Source organism: Cryptomeria japonica, chromosome 2, assembly GCF_030272615.1.
Source record: "Cryptomeria japonica chromosome 2, Sugi_1.0, whole genome shotgun sequence".
Lineage (NCBI taxonomy): Eukaryota > Viridiplantae > Streptophyta > Pinopsida > Cupressales > Cupressaceae > Cryptomeria > Cryptomeria japonica.
The window spans coordinates 662,860,410-662,876,285 of NC_081406.1; the positions used below are offsets into that span (position 1 = coordinate 662,860,410).

Sequence of the window (15,876 nt, forward strand, 5' to 3'; positions counted from 1 at the left end):
TTAGAAAAAATTATGTGTTGTCAAACCAATAGCTAATTCAAATGCACATGCAAAACCATATCAATTGGCTATGGATATGATGCTTAAAGGTGAATCAAAGCAAAAGTAAACTAGAAAGAGTGTGAAGCAATGCTCACATAAATAGAGATTTCATGATGACCACATTTGCATATATGATCAAGGTTTTATCTAGTTGTGAATGAAACCATCAAGAGCTCAATGTGTACAAATTAGGGCTCTTAGACCAAGGTCAATGTAGATATAGAGAATCTCAATCGACATAGATTTAAATGGATTCACAGAGACCTCTAAATACATACAAACAAGTATTTCAAAATGCAAACATGCATGCCAAGACAAATTTGGACAAAAGCTAGTAAAGTCTCCAAAACATTATAGGTATGAGCTAAACGAACCAAACCATGAATAGAAGGCACCGATATGAAAATTTCACAACCCACACTTAAGTAAGCCACACAAAGACCATGGTCAACCTTAATACCAAAATATTTAGTACAAACATCACTATAAATTATATTAAGATTTAAATCTATAAATATATTTGTGTTTATTTGTTTGGCTTGGTTCAACTAGGGGAAAGGACCCAGTAATTGTGCACCCTAACTTCGCACTTCTCAAAATCCTACTTGGAAATTTCAAATCACTCCGATTTTTTTACAGCAGCTTACTTGGCAAGTCCCCTGCTTATAACTAAGGTTTCAAGGCCACATCATCAAATATGATGCCACATCAACATGCTTTTTGCCAAGGTGTCCAAAACAGCTCCCCAAAAAAGTGAGACCAATAGGCGTGCAAAAGAGACCCCAATAGTTGTGCAGCTGACATGGCATCACCTGATTGGTTACATTTTACAATATTAGTACATTTCTTAACAACTATTGGTACACTTCCTAACAACTATTGGTACACTTCCTAACAACTATTGGTACATTTCCTAACAAAAATTGATATTTTTTGTTTCAAACAATAGGTTTTATTTGTTCAATTTTTGGAACAAAAGGTATCAACAACCCTCACAACAATTGATACATGCTCAACTAGTGGTCCTTTTCCCTTGTATGCTTAGTCTTTTAACATAGGATGCTTGAAAAAAGAAAAGACAGGAAAAAGTTTTTGGGTATCTTTGTGCTTTATGTTTTATGCGTTTGGGGTTTGTTTACCTAATATGCTTCTTTACATACTTAACATACGATGCTTCCTCCAAAAAGGGCGTCCACTTGTTTTGTTAGGGTTTCCATCCGGCTGTGCAAGTTTTGAGCGGAAGCCATCTATGCACATTCATTTTTCTCTGCAAAAGGGGAAGAGCAGATCTTACCGCGACAGGATAGCTCGGTGAGAAAAATGGTGCAACAAAACCTGTCAAGGCACATCCTAAATAAATAGTAAGGATCAAATACATTCACTACTATTGTTTTATTGATTGCTTTCCATTTTTTACGTTTATGGGTTTTGAGAGACATTTGTTTCATTTGTATTCTATTTTGTTTTTAAATCTTTCACTTGCTGTAAATGTTTTAGTGATGATTGGAGGCTGTTAAAGAGCAATATGAATGCTGTAGTGAGGGTTATAAAAGCAGCGAAAGATGCATACCAAATATTTGGGATGAGATCTACTTATCAAAACACAGTTCTCACTAATTGTGGGACACGGTTTGCATAAATTATGGGATTGGCGGTTCTGGTAAATCTTTGAATGAAGAAGAGAAAGAGATATTTTTGGATATTGCTTGCTTCTTCATTCCAATAAATGAGAGTCATCTTGTTGTAAATTTTTATTATCATTTTCTCATTGTTGTAAAGATTTGACAAACCTGCGGCATATAGATATGTGTAACTAGTTGAAGATGTTGCCAGTCTCTTTTAAAGAGTTATCTATATGTTTCACAGATTTGACAAATCTGAGGCATATACATTTGTGACTAGCTGAAGATGTTGCCAGATTCTTTTAAGGAGCTAGTGCAATTTTCCGCTGTCAACTTGATTAGTTGAGGAGGTTGCCAGTTTCTTTTAAAGAATTATCTATCTATTTGATGGATATGACAAATTCAGAATATATACAATTGTGAGTAAGAAGTTGCCAGATTCTTTTAAGCAACTCTCTCTCAATTCATATATATGTCTAGTTGAAGATGTTGCCAGATTCTTTTAATCAACTACCTAATGGAAGATGTTGCCAGATTCTTTTAAGCAACTATCTAGTTAAAGATATTGTCTACTAATTTAATCAATTGAATATATTGTGAATTTCTCTTAAGCAATTATCTATCTGTATCAGAGATTTTACAGATTTGAGGTATATATATGTGTGACTAGTTGAAAATTTTGCCGTTCTCTCTCGATGCTTACATTCTTAGTTGAAGAAGTCGTCTGCTTTTTCTAAGCAGCCATCTCTCTACTAAAATGATACCAGTTGAGGATGATAATTTCTTTGTAGCTGCTATCTATTTATTTTAACTAGTTATCTTAGTACTCTTATTACCAATTTTCTTTAAAGCAATCGATCTTTTATGTAATTAGTTGAAGATGTTCATTAGTTTCTATTAAGTTGCCTCAGATGTTCATTTGTGTAACTAATTGAAGATGTTGTCAGTTTCTTTCAAACAGAATATGTCTATTGCACAAATCTTTGGTTTATAGATTTGTACAATTATTTAAATATGTTAATAATTCCTATTAAACAACTGTTTATTTGTTTCAAACCAAATTTAAGTTAAAATATTTATTCACCTAATTTCAAGCAGTGAATAAAACTGCTCATATGAATTGTAGATTTTGCCAATTTCTTTTAAATAGCTTAAGAACTGAAACTTGTAACACGTGTAATCGCATAGAGTTGAAGATGATGTGTAAATGTTGCCAGTTTCTTTTCAACAACTTATGGAACATGTGCAATATGGAGTTGATGATGATATCAGTTTTTCTAAGCACCGGATAAAGGCTACATATAGAATTGTGCACTTGCATTGTGTTGAAGTTGTCATGGATTTCTTTTAAGCAGTTAGCATTCCCACAGTATTGTGTCTCATCAAATTGTTTCAATGTTATGTTCATCGGACACATTTCAAACACATGACAAAAGAATCTGAAGTTTATGGGATGGGAATTGCCAAAGGTGCCTCATCAAACCGCAAATTTGACGCCCCTGGTGCAGCGTCATATGGATGAGGTCAAAATAAAGAAGGTATTGAGTAACATTGTTAATTGAGCAAATTATAATTTCTGAATATTTCAAGTTTGACAGACTCTCCTAGAAATCTGTCCTGCCTGAATCATCTTTGCAATTGTTGATTCTTATTGAGTGAAATCATTATTGCAATCTGTCGGGCATCTGATACCCTGTATAGTGTCTTTGGGAGTGACTTTTTACCAAAAACATTTCACTAACTGTCTAATCTCCAATATGATTATTGGAATCTGTTGGGCATCTGATACCTTGTATAGTGTCATTGGGAGTGACTTTTTTACCAGAAACATTTCATTTTAGTCTAATCTCCAAAGATTAGGGATATCTGACTGCTAACCAGACGAATGTGTCTTGGTTCAAAGTCTGCTGCTTCTCATTTTGCAAGCTTTAAGCAAGACATGATTACCGAAGGAAACAATTTACGAGGACTCTTGTCCCAGCTGTTGAAATTTCATAACTTGAGCAAAATGCTTGCCAAGTGTGCAATGGCACTACACAGCATTTTATTTAATTATGGCTACATTCTTGGTAAACTATACTCTGCCTTCCCAACTTATTATAGCGGACATCTCATTCATTTTCTCTATGATCTATTTTGTGCTGTGTTTCATTTTGTTTTAAATTTTATTAAATATTTTTAGTGATCATGGAGGCTGTTTGAGAGAATTGCGAATTCTGTACTAAAGGTGATGAGAAGGGTTCCAATAGAGGTGATCAAACATATGGTTGGACGGTACTGTAAAACACTCAAACAATCACACTGAAATATCTGTACCGTGGGCAGAATGTACAACATGTGAAGACGGTAGCTTCAGTTTTCTGTGTGATGGGTGATGTGCTGTGGCCAAAGACACTTTGCATAAGTTGAAGTTAAAACGTTTGGATAATCTTAATGTCAATTTTTTATTTATTTCGACATTACACATAAATGTGAGGGAATTCCAGCAAGACAGCATAGGTCCATTGGCTTGATGCAGATCATGTGGACCAACTAGATTCTTTACTACCAGCAAACGACAGCCTTGGATCGAATTGTTGGAAAATTGTCACAACGTGGACATCGGGATCGAATTGTTTGATTAATGTCACAACATGGAAATTGGGCGTCCTCAGATTGTGTGTTAATTCCTCCATTTGTAGAATGCTGTTGCTGCCATTTTTCTGAAAGGCTTAAAAACAGCAATTTTAAATTTCTGTTTGAAATGTTTGAAAAGTTGCCTTAAAAGTGCATTTAAGTTTTTGGCTATAATAAAAGAGGGAGTTTTGTTGGCACCCAAGTATTGCATCTCTTCGGTTCCTGTTATTAATCTTTAAAATCAGTGTCGAAACTCGAAAGATTTAAGTTTTTGAATATGATAAAAAAGGGAGTTTCAGTGGCACCCAAATTTTGTTTCTCTTCAATTCCTGTTTTTCGATCTCTAAAACAGTAAAATTAGTGATGCTGGATATGCGAATTAAATAGTTTTGAAAGTAAAAGAGTAGACTGATCCAATTCACCGATGTTCATTTGCGGTAATTTCTATCCGGATACTATAATTTGCAATTATGTTGCTGCATGCAGTAGATGGTTGAAGGTATAGTGGATTTCAATAACAGGAAATTATTGTGCTCACACGATTTTCCTCAGTTGAAAAACCTTTTGAAGAATTTGACTCATTCTCAATAGTTGACATTTGGCATCTGCGGAATTAAAATGTATGTAATCCCCTCGCTTAAGGAGCAACTTATATTTCCCCATTTTTCCTTTCACAGCTTTAAATAACGAGTATTATCATCGACTCGTCCACAAGGAGTAAGTGTTTTAACGTTAGTCTTTTAATTCCATTTGGACTGACTGAATATCTTATTCTTCTTTAGATTTTGAAATGGTGGGACAGTTTTTTAGGATTGGGTAGAATCAAAATTTGCCCCCCAACATCTACCCATCTTCACCCCGCAGACAATTAACTATTCTAGAGTCCTCAATTTTCCTTCAACTAGTTTTGGATCAGATGCATTGAAGGTAACCTTGAGCTTAGTCTACTGCAGATTATAAGAAAAACTAAAGAAATGCTAACTTTACAGGGGCCAAGGAAAGTTATAATGACATCAAGGGAAACGGTTTACTCTCCAGCTGTTTCATTATTTTAAATCGATTCATTATTCACGGAATTTTCATTGGATTACCGCAGGTGATGAATTAAAAGCAACAAATCAAGGACAGCAATGCGAATATTGGCATAAAGAAGCCATAACTATTATGACAGCACAAAATTTCGAAGAAGTCAGTTGCAACGAATGAGCGGGATCGTCACAAGCGTGATTCTTCACTATTATAGCTAAGCACAAAATCATTATGAATTGCCATATTAAGTAAGAAGTCTAGGCGCACAAATTTAAAGTTAAAGAGAATAAATTACCAATTGCTTCACAATCAAACGAAATAACTGGCATACCTTGTAAAAGCGCAAAAACAGCTGCATTGTTGTGCAGAGAAGGAAGGGAGAGGGAATCAAAATAACAGAAAAAGGAGCCGACACGAATACTTGAACAGTTGTTTTGTAAAGGAGTGGAAAAAGAAGAGAGATGAAGTCAATATAACAGTTAAGGATCCGATTTCATTCTGAGGAGCATCGAGAACCTTTTCTAGCACAATACCAATTGTGAAAGCCATCAATTCTTGAACCTTTTGCTGGAATCACCAAAAAAGAAAAAGAAAAAAAATCAAGAACCTTACATGGAATAAATAATGTAAATGTTGAAAAAGCGGAAGTGCAAACCTGAGATAATCAAATATTACAATATAAGTTAGATGCAAAGTAAATACGAAGAAAAAAAATTAACAACAAAATAATATACAAGACACAAATTTAGGCTGTAAAATTTTGACAAAATGCCAAGGAAACATTCATGGGGCGAGGTATCTGGAGAGAAAACATTTACAAACTTCACAATTGTTGCTTTTTTACAGCCTGAATTTATAGCAACAATTACAGTTTTGTTTTCACCCACAACATAGATATATATAAAAAATCTACTAAATGTAACTGTCACCAATCACCAATCATTAAAATAAATTTCTGACTTTTATTCTTTCCAATTTTTATTTGTTGTTGTAGACACTCAAATTTGTCTATTTAATTAAATGGATACTTAATATTTATTTAATTATTTAATTATGTTTTTCTATTAATTAAATTAATATTTAATTAATTCACCCTAACTCTCTTTTCTTATTAATTAAAAAAATTATTCATTTTATTTGATTTAAATCATTAAACCACGTTCTAATTTTTAATTAAATAAAAAAATCATATATGTTTAATTAAATCCCCTTCTCACATTTAAATAAATTAATATTTTTTTAGAATCTCTAAATCCCATCTCTCACATTTAAGTAAATAAATATTTATTTAAAATCCTAAAACTCTCACCCACTTGCACTTTTTGGAAAATGCAAGTTGCACACTAACCCTTCTCCTAATCATGTCTAAACCCCTATTATTAGCCTAATCCCCCTCGAAGTGTTTGCGCATTCCTAATCTAAGGGATTAGGGTAGAGTCGCTTCTCAAAATATCTAAGGCTCTTACAAAGCATTAAAGGCCTTCTCCCTTCAACAAGCTAACCCACATGGGTCTTTGACCAAACTAACCCACCTTTGACCCTTGGTTAAAGGCTTATTCCTTAACCCAACCACACCATGGTAACCTTCAAGTCTCCTCAAGCCTTAAAGACTTTGACCAATCTAACGTGTTAACCCTTGCACATAATACAATCACTTTGTCTAGCACTTTTCCAAGCTTACCCAAAAAATCTTTCAACCAAATTGCCTCTTTACATGCATGTGAGATAGCCATGTACCTTGCCTCAATTGTGAATAAAGCAACCATTTCTTGAAGCTTTGACATCCGACAAATAGTTCCACTTGCAAGAGTAAAGACATAACTTAATGTAGATCTCCTTTTGTCCAAGTCACCTGCAAAATCATAGTCAACACAACCACACACTGCACTGCTGCAACCATCATAGGTGATACAATAATCACTTGTACCTCTGAGATATTGAAGCACCCATTTCAGTGCTGCCCAATGCTCTTTACTTGGATTTGCCATGTATTTATTGATAACACCAACTACATGTGAAATATCTAGTCTTGTACATACCATCACATACATTAAAATTCCTACGACATTAGCATACGATACATGAGACATATAATCATTTTTTTTCTTAGTACTAGGAAATAAACTTGAAGAAAGCTTAAAATGGGAAGCTAAAGAGATATTTACAGGTTTCACATCTTGCATACCGAATCTTATAAGGATCTTCTCCACATATTTTTGTTGTGATAACCAAAGCTTACCATGTTCCCTGTCTTTGTGTATCTCTATGCCCAAAATTTGTTTTGTTGCTCCTACATCCTTCATATCAAATGTCCTAGCCAACTAAGCCTATAACTTATTGATTTCAACCACGCTTTTACTTGTTACAAGCATATCATCAACATATAATGCCAAGATAATGAATAAACCATTTTTCAAACTTTTAAAATAAACACAGTGGGTATACTCACTTCTTACAAAGTCTTGGCTCACCATGGAGGAATCAAACTTCTTGTACCGCTGCTTGGGTGACTGCTTTAGGCCATACAATGACTTCTTGAGTTTGTAAACAAATTTTCTGTTGCAATCTTGAACAAACCCTTCTAGTTGGTCCTTATATATCTCCTCATCCAAATCTCCATGTAAAAACATTGTTTTAACATCTAGTTGTTGTAAGTCAAGGTCAAGTAATGCAACTAATGCTAATACAACCCAAATAGAAACAAGCTTAACAACTAGTGAAAAAACCTCATGAAAATCAATACCTTCTTTTTGAGAATATCCTTTTGCTACTAGCCTTGCCTTGTACCTTACAATTTTATCATCAACACCCTTCTTTAGTTTGTAGACCCACTTGCATCCAACAACTTTCCTACCCTTTGGAAGTTCTGCCAAGTCCCATGTCTTATTCTTCTCCAAGGCATTCATTTCTTCTTTCATTGCTATTTTCCATTCAGCATTTTTAGTGCCATTCACTCTTCATAATAACAACTTGGTTCCCCATCCTTAGAAATCAAAGCAATTGATGAAAAGAAATCATCATACTTTTTAGGAGGATTTTTGACTCGTGTAGATCTCCTTAGAGATAGTTGTGGTTGTTGGTATTTTGGTATGGTTTTGTTATCGATGTCAACACCTACTAAAACTCTAGCACTTTGGAGAATCAACAACATTCACCGGAAAGCAAGTGACTCATGCACAGTCACCGGTATCTAGTACACCAGCAAGATATAATGATCACCGACACTTGGAATGATATGGAAAACACTTGGTAATGTCGAAGACGTCGTTTGGACATCTTGTCCTAGAGTTTTGTTTATTGGTATAATCATATTTGCATATTTGTTGTTACCGGCAAATAGGTCCAGGGTTACACCAGCAGGATTATCTTTTCCAGATTAGCTTGGAGTCATACCCCCACCGGTAGAGACTTAGGAAGTTGATGATTGACATCAACCGGCAGAATTAACAGAGAAATGTTTTTTCCGGCTTTGATGGGAAGCTACTTCTTAGGGGGAGTAGTTGGTATATTAAATTGATTGGTATTTTGTATATGAACTTGGTTTTGTTATAACTTTGGCATTTGATGTCAAAGGGGGAGAGATTGGTATGGAAAAACTTTGAAAAACACAAGGAAAACACATGTTGCTCCTAGGGGGAGAAATAGTTGTTTGGGAGAGATTATTACTCTTTGTATCTGTATTTTGATTTCTGGTTATGATCTTTTTTTGGAGATTGTTGGTATTTTGGTATGGTTTTGTCATTGATGTCAACACCTACTAAAACTCTAGCACTTCGGAGAATCAACAACATTCACCGGCAAGCAAGTGACTCATGCACAGTCACCGGTATCTGGTACACCAGTAAGATATAATGATTACCGACACTTGGAATGATATGGAAAACACTTGGTAATGTCGAAGACATCATTTGGACATCTTGTCCTGGAGTTTTGTTTATTGGTATAATCATATTTGTTGTTACCGGCAAATAGGTCCAAGGTTACACTGGCAGGATTATCTTTTCCAGATCATCACGACACGCTATAGAGATGATTAATTATTTTTGTAAATGCATTAAGCCGACATGTTCAATCGGTTATTGCATTGAATATTGTATTGTTTGTAAAATGTTTTATTGTAATATCTTGTAGAGCCGACCTACTAAAATTGGTCTTAGGTTATGGTATAAATGTAAGATCTTATTTGTAAGATCACATAGTGGAATGCAAAAAAGGATTGAGTGAAGGTATATGCGAGAATAAGCAGAGCTATACATGCAGACATCATTTGGAGATTGAAAGAGGGTTTTTGTGAAGACAATTAGAACTAGACCGGTACTAAATCCAACATATGAAGATGCTATTTTGTGTAGTACATTCTTATTGGATTTAACCATCCAATTGTAGTCAGTGTGACTCCCATTTTGTGATTGAGCAGTGAGCTCTAGGCACTTGGCCTTTCTGCATGTGCAGACCCCATTTATGTACACTTACTATCTGCAGTAGTATCATCTGATTGTGGGTAAGGTTTCCCACCATGGTTTTTCCCCTTACAGGGTTTCCACGTACAAATATTGGTGTTATGTGTTGTGGATGACTTTGTCTTTATGTTTCATACACCAATCCTTACCGGTATAACAATTAGCTGTTAAAACTGTCTACCGGCATGATAAACTAGTTTACCGGTATTAAACATTAAGTTGGTTAAGTTGTTTTGGTTTGAATTTATTAGACAACTGATTCACCCCCCCTCTTAGTTCTCTCTGGGACCTAACAGTGGTGTCTCCACACTTTCAAGTATTTTTTTCAAATCTCCGCCTTCATCTTCAGAAGGTTTTTCCTGCTCCATCTCTTTTGTAGATGGATGAGTTTCCAATTGAACTTGTTGATATTGTGGTAATTGTTCTCATTCCAAATCATTTTCTACAATGTCTGATTTTGTTAGAGAAGATTCGTCAAATACTACATCTTTGCTAATGATGACTTTGTGGATAGTAGAATCCTAAATCTATATCCCTTAACTCCATCACCATAACCAACAAAGAGTATTTCTTGGATTTAGGGTCTAATTTAGAATGCTAATCCTTAAAAACAAGAGCGTACAAATCACAACCAAAAAAACTTCAAATTTGAATAATCACATAAACGATATGTCCATACCTCTTTATGAACTTTACAATCTACCGCAACTGATGCTGACCGATTTACCAAATTGCATGTTGTATTAACCGTTTATGCCCACAACTCTTGCTATAATTTGACTTTACTAAGCATGTTCTTTGGTCTCTCTAGAAGAGTCCTATTCCTGTGTTCAACAACACCATTTTGTTGACGAGTGTAAAACCGTGGTTTTATAACTTGCGATCCCAACTTCCTTGCAATAATTTTCAAACTCCAAAGATGTGAACTCACCTCCATTATTTGTTTTTAAACACTTGATTGATCTGCTAGTACTCTTTTCAACCAAAACTCTAAATTTCTTGAATACACCAAACACGTCAGCTTTGCTTTTAATAAAATAGACCCATACCTTTCTAGAGTAGTCATCTACCCATCATAAAATATGATGCTCCTCCAAAAGAAACTATAGGGGATGAACCCAAAACATTTGAATGGACATAGTCTAGAACACCTTTACCTATATGACTACTTGATTTAAATTCTTGTCTACATTGCTTCCCAAAGACACAATGCTTGCACAAATTCAAATTCAAAGATTTTAAACTTGGAAGTAACTTACAATTTATCAGTACCTTTAGTCCTTTCTCGCTCACATGACCCAATCGTTGATGCCATAAACAAGTAGATTCATTTGCTTCCTTAGATACCATCCTTGCCTCATTCATGTCAGTACTCCATTCTAGTCTATAAAGATTTCCAACTTTTGTAGCCTTCATGACAACTAAAATGCCCTTGGACACTTTAAGTACTCCACCTTGACAAGAGAATTTATAACCACTATAATCCAAAACACCCAAGGAAATCAAATTCCTTTTTAGTTCTTGTAGATGTCTGACCTTTGTTAATGTCTTTACAACACCATCAAACATCTTGATTCTAATGCTCACAATTCCACCAATCGTACAAGAAGCATTGTTTTCCATAGGAACAACACCACCATCAATAGGTTGGTAAGTAAAAAGCCAACTTCTATGTGGACACCTAATCAGAAGCACCAAAATCTAATAACCATTCATTTTGATGTTGTAAGATATTACAAACATATAACACTTCCCAACCATACCTAAACCTGTCTCAATAGGTTTTTCATCTTTTTTGTATCCATCATTATCCTCTTTCATTTTCCAACAACAATCTTTCTTGAGATGCCCCGATTTGTTGTAATACCAACATTTCCCCTTACCCTTTTTGCCTCTTGACTTAAACTAAAAGAGGGGTTAAAATTTATTCAATCAAAGAAAGAGACACAAAGCCAGAAGGGCCACAAGCCCAATCATAGAAAAAATTACATAACCCTGTCAGCATCCACTAAAGTATCCAACAACTGAGACATTTCGGAAGATAACTATTCTCTATCCACTAGATTCCAACTCTGCTTCTAATCAACAACCCATTTGGCCAAACAATCGACAACTCCATTCCACTCCCTAGGGATATGACAAAAAGTATCATATTCTAAGGAATTGCACAACCAAAGAATCTGCCTAATGGGCGAACTCACAATAATGGTTTCCACTTTTTTGCCACTTTTGACACTGAGATGTACATTTTTAAAATAATCTTCAACTTTCGAGAACTATAACTTTTAACTATTAAAAATTTGAAGATGATGTAAATTAGTGATTTGTAGAATTTTGTTTGTAGATTCTATATACATTTTAAATTTTTTTTTTGAAGGATTTCTTTTTAAATTTTCTATCTCCCTCGAAAAGTAGTTTTTTATAATAAACTACATTTTTTAAGAGTGATGTGCCTCCCGAAATGCATAACTTTTTTTCTATAAATGATAAAAACTCAATTATTTCGAATTTTGGTTTGTAACATCAATAACCAGGGCTTGCATTTGGTTTTATAGTGATATGTTCAATATTTTTCATTTTATAAAGTTTTGAAGTCCGACTAGTCATAATTCAGACATAGGTTTAAGTTTGAACACATAACTTGTTCTATATAAATCAAAATTCAATTTTATTATTTTTGTTAGAAAGAAGACATCAATACTAGGGGCTTAGATATTTTTCAGAATTTTTTTGAATTAGTTTCTTATTTTTCCCAATGCGTTGAACAGAGAAGTTCATGTTCGGTGAAAAACCAATTTTCCATAAAATTAAAAAAACAAGAACATAATAAATTCAAAATATAACAAAATTATGCTTGTTGGAAAACTTGCTCCAAGTACTACCATCTAATATTTTTGGGTTATCAAGATTATTTGATTCGTGCTTTGAACCAGAGCTCCGAAGTCATAAATTCTTCATAACTCTGAAATTTTTTGGGAGAAACCTGTAATAGGAGGGTTCGAATGAACAGTACTTCGAGCAAATGGGGCTTGATTTTGGCCCGTACTTTTTTGTAATGGCCATGTTCGAGTGAACCCGGCCATTTTTAACTGTCGGGTTTCATTCGAACTCTGGCCGATGCAAGTTTTTTTGTTTTTTTTTCATTTGTGCAGTCGTATAAATGTCCATAATTTTTTTCATTTTTTATCACACAAATGATTAAAATAATTCACATTTTTGGATGAGAAAAGACATTTGAAAATTTCTTTGAGGGCAATAATTTGAAGGTTTTTTTAAAAGCATGGGGAACACGAAGAGAAGGCAAAATAAGACTTCAAGGAATTATTCTCCCAAAACGGAAGAAAGATATCGAGAACAAAGAAGACAAAGATATCATGATCCAAGTATGTATTTTTAATTTTATTTCTATTTAATTTAATATGTATTACGTAACAATTAATTAGTTCAATATTTTTTATCTAATATTTTTAATGAAAATTAATTTAAAAAATCTTAATTAAATTAATTGGAAATAATAGGATTAAGAATAATCTTGTTTTAATTGAAAAGCATAATTAATTTGAGATAATACATGTGTATTTGCAAATTTCAAATTCCATCAACTTGCTTGTTGTGTAATTGCATTTTTCTCATATATAATTAAGTCCATTTATAATAGATAAGACCTATTAAGTCATAAAATTAATAAGACCTATTATGTCATAATTTCTAGGTTCTAAATTATATATATTGAATATTTAAGACATGTACAAGTAATTTCATGTGATAGGTCCTTTAATATCACATAATATATCTGTCTTAAGGGGAGTTAAGTATATTAATTATGAAATGTTTTTCCATACGTGGTCATATTGATTTTAATAATAAGGCCTATTAGGACTATTACATTGATTATAGGTCTTAAATGTGACATAAATTTATAACCTATTACATGTTGAATAATTTAGGTTCTATTTATATGACTTCACGTACATACAAAAATATTTCATATTAGGAGGTCTATTATGCAATAATAGGTCTTAAATATACACACATGTGACAAATTATAGTCCACCTACATAACAAATTAATATGAGGTCACCTTTATCGTACATGCATGCATCAAAATATTTGTACTTTTAATTTTCAAAATTAGAATTTGTAATTTATCAAAATTTTATTTTGTGTTAAATTAGTGCTCAAAATTAGAGATTGAACTTTAATCCTAACCTGAGAACAAATTGAACTTTAAACCTAAACAGGCAATTTAATTAGAGTTATAACAGTAAGGTCCTGAAAGTAATTAAATTTAATAAACCAAATTGAACGGGCTAATTTTAACATATAAAGCTTTAAGCCAAATTCACCACTATTCTTAAATCTAATTGAATAATCTCTGATTAATTCAAGAACCTTACACAAACTCTTAAATTATGTGCAGAACGAGCTCGAGAAGAAGGGAGTTCTAAAGTGAGAGTCGAGGCAAACAAACCTGTTGAAAAATACAATATAGTTGGTGAACATAGGGAGGAGGTTGTCCAAGTTGAACCAATGGAGACCTTTGAAGGATAGGGGTCAGGCTCCTTACCTCCTACCACTGATATGGATGAGCATATTGTGGATCTAGCTAAACAGGTGAAGAGAAATATTTCTTATAAAAATTTAGATCATTTACTTGAAATGGATGTGGATGAGTTGAAACATCTCAGTGAAGAACCTAGAAATACTAAAAGTAGGTCAATGAATAAAAGTGGAAAATAAATAATGTCTCATTTCAACAATCTTGATACTACGCTAGAAAAAGCTCAATTGTTATCAATTGTACTTACTCATAAAGACTTAATAGATCCAATGAAATTGTTAGGTATAGATACAACAAGTCAAAAGAGGAAAACTTCTCAGCTACAAAAATCTATTGTTAATAATGTTAAGAAAGGTTTGGTGAACATTGGTAAAAAATCTCGAAAACTAGATAAGACCATTTCAAGAAGAGTGATGTTGATATCTTTAGTAAATGAAAGATTGCCTCAAAAAAGACAAATCTCTTCACTGTCATCTGAGTTTGGTTTTAGTAGAAGGACAATATCTAAATATGTTAAAAGGAGAAAGATTTTGGATGATACTACCTCAAAAGGGAATTAGGCAATTATGTGTAGAGCTCCTTGTTCTGATAGAATTGAAGATGTTGTTAGGAACTTTGTGACAAGTTTTTGGAATGATTATACTCGTCCTTCATCAAATAGTAGAGATGTTATCAAGCAAAGGATTGGTCCCTGATCGTTATGATCTCCATGTAAAACATTGGATAGACACAACAAAACATGAATTGTATGTATTGTTTACTAAAACAAACCCTCATATAAAGATTGGACAAACCATGTTTGAACGGTTAAGGCCATATTATGTGAAGTTAAACAAAGTTTTCGAAACTTGTTGTTGTCGTTATCACATCGAATTTGACTTATACTATCAAGTGTTTCGAAAGATTAGAGAAGATAGTGATGGTTATGAAAATGCTCCTCCTAAACAAACAAGTCAATTCGCAACATCCATCTTATGTGATAAATCAGATGATAATGCAACCGGTCAAATAAATTGCATAAGAGGAATTTGTGGAACATGTGGGGACTTGGCTAAATTGGCTTAGAGAGATGAAGATACTGACACGAGGAAGATGGTAAATTGCAAGAGTTACAAGTACAAAAAATTTGAAATAAAATTTGGAAAGGAATCTACAAGGCTAGATTATGTAGAAGAGGAAATACCTATTGGAACATTTATGGAAAATTTTCGTAAGTTGATAAAACCATACATATGCAATGGTTTTTTTGCCAAGTGGCAAGCACAACAATTTAAAAGATTAAGAGACACTTTCCCACTTGGAACTATTCTATCTATAGTTGACTTCACAGAGAATTACTCTTTTGCACATCAAAAAGAGATTCGATCAGAGTATTACTTTTCAAACCAAATCACTATTTTGGTGCATGTGTGTTATCGACATGCATAGATGAATTTGGATGGTGTTGATAGTACATTTTAAGAGACACAACAATTTAAAAGATTAAGAGACACTTTCCCACTTGGAACTATTCTATCTGTAGTTGACTTTGCAGAGAATTACTCTT

General features: G+C 33.6%; 1 long non-coding RNA gene across 1 annotated transcript; it reads left to right on the forward strand.

The window, feature by feature from the left end:
- Positions 1–1,161: 1,161 nt before the first annotated feature.
- On the forward strand, positions 1,162–4,477 carry LOC131061534 (uncharacterized). The gene is made up of 2 exons (XR_009110551.2): positions 1,162–1,403; positions 1,540–4,477. It is a non-coding gene; the product is annotated as an uncharacterized LOC131061534 (long non-coding RNA).
- Positions 4,478–15,876: the final 11,399 nt, after the last annotated feature.